The 9,357-nt window shown below is 37.5% G+C and overlaps 1 protein-coding gene across 1 annotated transcript in view; it reads right to left on the bottom strand.

Moving 5' to 3' along the window:
* The window catches only part of Dpyd (dihydropyrimidine dehydrogenase), an 844,579-nt gene that overhangs the window by 806,067 nt on the left and 29,155 nt on the right, over window positions 1-9,357 (bottom strand). The gene's annotated exons all lie outside the window — the stretch shown is intronic.

Genomic DNA, 9,357 nt, shown 5'->3' with positions numbered 1-9,357 from the left:
GAGAGGGAGAGGGAGAGGGAGAGGGAGAGGGAGAAAAAAACAAAATGCCATTGTTGTAAATTGATCATATACTAGATAAAATGTGAATATATTAACTTCTAATATCCCTTCTAATAATTCTAAAAATGTCTTGCCCAATGGATACTTCAACAAAACAACTCAGGCGCAGGCAACATTGTAGGTAAAGTAGACATTTTAGAAGGACAAAGACAAAGTAGCCCTGTGTTGGATGTGAGGTCATTTCTAGGAGTAGTGATGAAAGCTGTACCTACATCGTCTCACAAACCCGATGGCCTGAGAATGAGCTGAACAAGTACTGCACAATAGACATACCACAATGGGCAGGGAAAAACCATTACACTTTTTTTCTACACAAAGAATTATACACAACTGAGGAATGATGAGAGTGGGAAAAATTGTATTCCCCAGGGAAAAGTACACCAATTGATTATACAATACTAAAAGGTTAGTCCTGAACATAGAGAAACAACCAACATTATACAGACTGGGAAGACTATAGTTAAGAATATATGTACATGTATATAAGTATATAAATGTGCTCCAGTACAGGGGAACGCCAGGGCCAAGAAGTGGGAGTGGGTGGGTAGGGGAGCAGGGCAAGGGGAGGGTACAGGGAACTTTCAGGATAACATTTAAAATGTAAATAAAGAAAATATCTAATAAAAATCCATAAATACATAAATAAATATAAATGTAAAAATAATTAAAAGAAGTTATGAATTTGAAAGAGCTAGTAAGTATATACAGGAGGGCTTTGGAGGGGAAAGGAGAAGGGGAAATGGTCTAATTATAGTATAATCTGAAAAATAAAAACAATCATAATAAAAATAATAATCCAATGTGCCCAATAATAAGAAAAAAAAAAGCTTATTTTTGCCAAAGAGGAAAGTCTCCAGTGACAAGTGTTTCAGTTGAACCCAGTCAACATTTCTGTGAATATATTAAACAGTTCTGACTTGGTGAAAAGCATTATGTAATAGCAAGGAAAAGAAAGAAAAGATTTAGAAAAAAAAAAAAAGCCATGTTGTTGGCCAATGAATAGAGTACTTGCTGTGCAAGCAAAAGAATCCACATCCAGCTTGCCAGGATGCAGGAATAAAGCCAGGCAGAGCTGGTGACTGCTGGTAAATCCAGCCTTCCAGAAAGTGAGACTGGGATTCCCAGGGCAAGCTAGCTAGTAAGAATACCTAGAATTGGTGAGTGCCAGATTTAGCTGGGCATGTTGCTTCAATAAAGTGAAGAATAATTTGTTTTAAATACCTGGCATCAATTTTGGGGTGCCATATATGCACACACTTCTGCATGTATAATGAACACATGAACATACATATCCACATACACATGTGCAGCACACACATATAAAAAGAAAACCAATCAGAAAAAAAAATAGAAAAGACACAGACATTTTCAGTCTTTATCAAAATGGGAGGTAATTTCTTTTGAATTTGTAAGAAATTAAATTTTCATACTGTTTAAAGATTTTAATTCAGATATTAATAAAATGTTCTCAACTGAGACAGAACTAGAAATCACCCTTTACCTCAGTCATCCAAAAGAACACATGTGTCAAAGTTCTCTAGATTTTCTTTCATAATTAGATCTGCCGTTTTGTTATAGAGCTCGCAAATACCTCTACCAGGTCAGATAACCCCAACCTACCCTGCTTATATAAGGATGCTTTCTTCCCTCATAAACTGACAGCATTGGAGGATGGAGTATCAGGGATTTTCTGTTTGGTCTTTGAGTGTCTTATATACAATGTCAAGGAGACAGCCCATGTTTATATCTGCAAAAGAAGTGATTCAAAAGGGTGTGTGTGTGTGTGTGTGTGTGTGTGTGTGCGCGCGCGCGTGTGCGCCTGTTGACAATTTAACTCTCAATGAACTACTACAATTTTTTTTTTTTTACCTAGACTAGAAGAACACACATTAAGACATAAATGGAATGCATGGCATAATATGTTACATAAACTTAGAACACACACTCCCAAAATAATGTGGAGTAAATATGAACTCCTGAGGTTATCTGCAACTGGAATTCCCCTACATGGTTTATGCATGCCATGACTGGAAACAAATCTGACAGGGGTTCTTACAATCAGGACCTAGTGCACCTGAGAAATCCAAGATCTTTCTAAAAGCCTAGATTTTATAATTCCTTCAAAATTAGCCTACCAATCTCATCTTTTCCACACATTAAAATGAATCCTTATTGGAATTCTATAAAACTCTCCATCATACCAAGACAACTGAATAGACAAATTCTTACATACTAAATAGGTGGAAGCACTGCCCTTTCTCTTTTGCACTACCCAGTTCCTTATGCCTACCTAAAGTTACCATCTCCTGGGTGATAACTGATTTGTAAGAATATCTATGACATAAAAAATGCAAACATTGCCTAAGATTAATTTTGTATTTAGTACATAGGATGAAATCAGAAAATGATACATTTCATGCAGCATTTGATATAAACTGGTAATACCTGAAGATTTTAGAGTTTAAAACCTTTTTGCATACATTGTATAATTTATATAACAAACATCTACTGCTACATCCTTATTTTGGATGAACAAACAAATTAAAGTTGAATAAGTACCATATTTACTTATGTAAGGGGGACTGAGACATTCTGATGTGATTCAGTCCTCTTGTAGGATTTCAATTCAAATTTTTCCACATATAAAGTCTTTCTATATCTAATGTAGAAACTTTTTACCATATTAAAAAAAATAAAATACTAAATGTCATCTGAATAACTTATTTAAAATTTTATATTGGGTAGGAACCCTGAAAACCTGAGGTCAACCCCTAGGACCCAATGGCAGAGTGAAAAACAACTCTGTGCTGTACTCTGATTCTATCCATGCACCCTGGCACAGTGTAAACACACACACACACACACACACACACACACACACACACACATACACACACACACTCACAGAGAGAGAGAGAGAGAGAGAGAGAGAGAGAGAGAGAGAGAGAACACAAAGAGAGATAGTGAATGCAATTAAAAATTAATATCAACTCTCCCAAAATTTAAAAAACAAAAAAATAATGTAATCTCTTGACTATACTGTGAAAGGTAAACACTAGGAGATCACTTTAGGACTCATATAGACCAACTCCAAACAGCTGGTGAGAACAACCTTTAATTTATCAGGAACTTGTCTTAAGAGGATGAAGAAGAGGAGGGGGAGGAGGAGGAAGAGGGGAAGGAGGAGGAGGAAGAGGGGAAGGAGGAGGAGGAGGAGGAGGAGGAACATCAGTTGAAGACACTTAGCTGCAATTCATAAAGAACACTGAAGATCCATGGGGTCTGAAATACCAGCCACTACTGCCTAATCGGTTCCAGGTCCATGCCCCAGTAACCCACCCCTAGGAAAGCGTAACCCAGAAAGTAAGGCTTCCTCTGCTCAATTTCCAATTGAAGACAGTGGCATCCCAAGTGCCTGTCAGGGAAGAACATTCTGTCAGAATGTCTCAGAGCCCCACCCCCAATTATGTAGAGTGAACTCAAGAAAACCTAGCTTAGTGGCCAAGAGTTTCTTATACCCAGGGCAGCCTTCACTGGCTGATTAGAGGCTCCACTGTGATGGCAGTGACACAGCAACAACAAACGGTTACACCAGAGACCATTGCGACCATAGTGTGCTGAGCACTGCTCATCAGATTCAATGTACTGACCAACCCAAGGATGGCTGCCCACACCCAGTGTCCCGCTCACCAAGTCAGCATGTCACTTTTGGAAAAGTAGTCACTGTCATTATCCCAAGCTCTGGAGCTCTGGCACAGAGATTTTCCCAAAAGAAGACACAGTGGTGTGAATGTAACCCTCCTCACATGATTTGAATTTACTTGGTCCCCTGTGTGGGAGAGCTTCAATCCCAGGAGTCTTCTTATGAGATATTAAGACTTTGACAGCAAACAGTTTACAAGAGGCTGAAGTCTTCCTTGGGAAAAATAAATATATATGTATAAGTGACATGGCAGAGAGTTCACCAGAGAGAAGAAGAGGAGCAGGTAAAACAAGCTTAAGTAAAGCCCTCAAAGATTCATCTCAAAAGCAACCTTTATCAATGGGTCCAAAATCAACTGAAGCATATCACAGGGCGACTGATCCTTCAGGGCGCTATACAAAGCAGGCACTGAGTGTGCTAGCAACACATGAACAAAGATTCAGAGAGAGAGAGGTGTAAAGGGACGAGTATGAGAGCTCGGGTGAAACTACTGTACAAACCCCAGGTCACACCGAAGACGCTGTGTTTCATAAAACAGGGCAAACCAAAAGGTGTGTGTCTAAGAAAGGACTTGTATGGAGCTGGGCCTTGGGGAACAATACTGGGAAGGAGATAAGAGAGAGCGCCTTTGAGAGTAAACCTAAGGCATTACACACATCTATAAACCTCAAAGAACATTTTAATGGAAGTTATCTAAAAGCAAAGAAACAAACAAACCAGAAATGCGGCCCAAATCACAAAATACCCCTGCCCATGTCCAGTTCTATACCACATAAAGATGTCAGTGCTGTACCATATAAAGATGTCAGATGTACAGACATGATGTAGGGATGTCAGATGATGTAGGGAAAATAGATTTTCCTAAATCATCTATTTAGGTACTAAACAAAAGCATCCCCATCCTCGTGACAAAACAAGATTAGTATATGAAACTATTGTTATATTAAAATTTTATTTTCAATTATATATATATATATACACACCATACATGCATGCTATATGTTATGTACTATGGTTATGATGTGGCTGAGGGTGTCTCCAAATGTATACATGTTAGAATCTTAGACTTCAGTGTAGTAATGTTAAAGAAGTGATTGGGCATTTAAGGAATAGTGTCTGGATCAGGGTAGGGGGTCAAAACCACCCTCTCCCAAAGTTCTGGGTCCCTGTCTCACCTTATGCTTTCTCCCTTCGCATATTTCTACCATGATGCTATCTGCCAGTATAACATGGAGAGAAGAGAAGCGCTGGGTTGGATTCCCAAGTAGTACTAAAAAAAATATCAACAACACACTAACAGCAAAAACAAGAATGAACCACAGTTCATAGTAAATTATACTCAGGGAATTCTAGAGGCCACTGTGAAGTGTACAAGGTCAGGATGGGTGAATAACAAGACCCAACTATGATGCTTTGGAAAAGTAGACTGTAACAACCAAAGGATGTGTTCTCTTTGTGGCGTGATGCAGTTCGACTCTGCATCACTAAAATAACTATGGATACATTTAAAAAGCTGAATGTTTTCCTTTAATATGGCCAGTAGTATGCTACGGAAATTATGTTTTGATAAAGTGGTTATTAAAAATTAAAAATGATGCATTCAATGCATTTAACTGTACAGCATATTCACTCTAGTGAACAACTTTGGAGCTTGTCATACTTTCACAACTGTGATAAAAGTATTTATAGTAACTCTTCCAAATGGCAGACAAGATGTTTCTTCATTCTACCAGGCTAGTTGTCTGTGCCTTTCAAATAGGACATTCACACTAAAGCTCTCCTTCTAAATGAATATTCCTTGAAATAAAAAAAAAAATTGCCCAAAGAGCTGATTTACAGATGTCAACTTGAGAAAATTCAAGAACCTTATTTTACAAGAAAAATTAAAGATAATTTCTCACTATAAATACAATACTGTTGCTTGCCTTTTCAGACCTGAATCACTACAGTACCATGTGGTAATCCAATTCAATAAATAAAAGAACAAGGTATTCAAAGGTATTCTGGCCAACATTTAACACAAACAAAGTAGGACTCATACAAGAAATATGACTGTATTTATTTTACCTTTTACATCCACAATCCATATTGTGATAAATGATTACATTTATCTATGCTGGCACAGTAATGTAACTTTTGGAAATAAACATTCTGAATGTAATTTATTGGCTCCTTATCATGCTTACTTTTCTTTCCCATAACACAAACATAAAGTATAACAGCATGAAATATTGGGTTAACCTTTTATGAGAAGGCATTGAGTTGAATTCAATGGATCTTGGGTAAAAATAAATTGGATTGTGGAGAATGGTTACCGAGGATTTGACTTAATAATATCCCAGATGAAAGGTGATATAAAATAAGAATACATGACGTGAGTGGTTAAGAGCTGCTCAGAACAATTTTCCAAAGCAAGACTTTTTAAAACCCAAAGTCAATATCATCGATAAGTAAGCAGCTGGAAGAATAAGAAGGAGGACTTCTAAATTACATTCCTCCTAAGAAATGACCAATTCCAGGTCCTCACCAGGGTCACAGGGTTCCCTCTCTGGATAAATTGACCACTTCAAGAAGCCCATTAACCCTTTCAGACTTCAAGTTACTGCTAATAGAAGGAGACTTTTCTCTCATCAGAGACTCTGGCTTTGGATTTTCCAGTCAGTTGCAGAGGAATTGTGAGAATGGACTGGTGAGCATGGAAGCAGAAAAAAAAAAAAAATAGAGTTTGAGTAAATTACATAGCATGATTTTTTCAGGGGGGTTGGAGCTAGGAAATAATAAAATATGATTCAAACCTACTCTACACAAAATCCGAAGAATCGTGTGCTGTCACTGCCTTCTGTGAGCATTACGCACAGAAGTATTTGTACTCCTCTATCACGTACACACTGAAAGTGTTACACCTCATCCTAGAGAGTATCGAGAGCAGACATGCTGACTACAGTCACATACCTACTCTTCCTGGAGAGAAGTACTATTCACTGGTCATAAAATGTTGGACCTTTAGAATCACTTAGGAGTTCAAATTCCAGTTGCAGGAAGCCATTTGGCTAGGCAGTCTTCTTTCTAAACCTATGCCAATATTTATATGACCATATTGATTAAATAAATATAATATATCAAGTTTTCTTTACCATTTAAATGATAAACTTTTCTACTCAACACTAGTTTTTCCTTATAATTCTGAGCTATAGAAATGATACTGTGTACTCATGTAAGGTTTGTACATGGTCAAGTTGATGAATTATCTTACTCAGATTATGCTTAAATTTTATTGATGATGGTATATGTCAAGGCTTCTATGGGTCATTTCCTTGTATAAGGCAAAAGGAAACAAATGATTTAAAGTATCCTGCTTTTATTTCTTTTCTACTTGGTTATATATACTTAATCTGGATATAACAGAGTATTTTTTTCTACTTGTACCTGAGCGTTCTTCCCTCTACTAACATTTTTACTCGAGGAAATTCTCTCAGCTAACAGAAGAGCAGACTAGGAAAGTCTGTTGAACATGAAACTGAACTTCGTGGTAATTACTTGCTGAGCATATACTTGCTTACAAGGTTAAGTGTCAACCAATTACCCCTCTGTTTCTTATGTCTGTCATTACTCATAGTGTAGGGGGAGTTTAAATAATCTTCATAGTGTTTAGAAGCCATTTGAAGACTTTAGATAAAACCAGAGATGCCATGGCCAGTCTCCTGCTTTGTGGGGAAAAGAAGGCAGAATGAGCATCGTTTGTTCCCCCAACAAGGTCTACAAAAACAGATACAAGCAAGTTCGGAATCTGAAAGCCTTGGCAAGCCTGGTTTAGTTCTGGACAAGACTCCTGTGTGTCCATAGTTGTCTTCTAAATAAACTCTGAATACAGTGCCTTAGGTTGGGCCACTTCTCCAGTTAATGATAACAAAGGGACGTTGCCCCCTTTTATTGAATTTTTCCTAATATCTCCATAAAAAGGCCAATACTCCTTTTATGAACATTAACTAATTATTAGTAAATAATAGATGAAGAAAGAACACTAAATTAATTCTAAATCTGCCTACAATGTGGTAATGAATTTCCTAAACAGTTTTGTGTTACATTTAATCTCAGATTTTTAGCTTTTCTATTTTTTTCTGGATATTTTAACCTTCACTGTCATATTCCATTGTTAAACAATCATCAGTCACAGTACTAACCTGATAGTGTTGGTTTATTTTGACAATATATAAAAACTACCCTAGGGGCAGTAAGAACTTATATACCACATTGTATTTTAATTGTAAGAGTAGATTTTTGTTGCCATTCATCCCATCTGTATTCCTGTTCCTGAATTGTTGGTTTTGAACTGTTAATACTTACAAGGGGATTAGTTTTAAAAGTATAGGAATATGCAAAAAATACAAAGGAAACATACAAAAAGAAAACTATAAATAAGACAGAATGAATCAGAGAGATGTATCTTAGATGAAATCAAATTGGTCATGGGTTCCTGAATTGACCATCTCTCTCTGACCTGCAATTGCTAAGGCAGATTGCCTGAAAATGTCAGTGTGCTCTTCACAAATGAGTATGTCACTGTCAAATTCAAACATACATTTATACATCCACTACATGTGTAGAGCAATGTAGATAATGTTTTCTTATACATAGAACTATACCTAATTCATGAACTTTGGGCTCGGCATGTTAGGGTAAATTGACATTACATTTTCATTCTATGGAAGGTAAGACAGATGAAAAGGTGATATATTTGTAAAATATCACAAAACGTATCAACTGGAAATGAATGGACCCTTTCAGGAGGCTGGTCACATCACCTAGGGAATTCAATTCATTTCTTTTCAACAAACAGTTATCCTAAGTAAAATAGTTCATACATCTTAAAATGTTCCATCTGTCATGTCTCTATGCAACTAATCAAGTTGGGTTCTGTCACTTGCATCTCTAGTCTGGCTTTGCTAGATTTTGTACATGGCTCTTTGACTTATAAAGCACATAACGTTCAATAGATGATCAATAGACTGACTTTCAGAAAGCTCATCTTCTTTTTAAAAGGCTGAAAATTCATATAATTCATACAAAGGAACACACACCCACAAACATAATATCTCTCTCTCTCTCTCTCTCTCTCTCTCTCTCTCTCTCTCTCTCTCTTTCTGTACTGGTAACTGTACACAGAGCTTCAAAATGGCTAGTAACTGTTCTGCCACTGAGCCAAAACCAAATCCATTAACCATACAACCTTTAATGAGGTAAGACCATGATGACTGAATCTGATGTAGACATTAATTTCTCTGATTAAGGTCCAGCCCCTGAGGCTGTCCCAAACGCTGTTCTCCTAGCTGGGCTGTCCTGTCTGACTCCAGTGAGAGAGAATATGCCTAACCCACTGCAGAAACTTGATTTGCCAGGATAACAGATAGCCAGGGGGGCCCTCCACCCTCTCAGAGAAGAGGGGGAGGGAGTTTGGAGAGGAATTGTGGAAGGACCAAGAGGGGGAGCAGCGATTGGGTAGTTATATGCTTAGCCCTGCAGAGAATTTGCCAGGGTGGCAGGAACCCATATGTGTGTGTGTGTGTGTGTGTGTGTGTGTGTGTGTGTGTGTGTGT

The sequence above is a fragment of the Mus pahari genome, chromosome 4 (assembly GCF_900095145.1).
Source record: "Mus pahari chromosome 4, PAHARI_EIJ_v1.1, whole genome shotgun sequence".
In the NCBI taxonomy this organism is placed as follows: Eukaryota; Metazoa; Chordata; class Mammalia; order Rodentia; family Muridae; genus Mus; species Mus pahari.
This window is presented reverse-complemented; position numbering and strand designations above follow the sequence as displayed.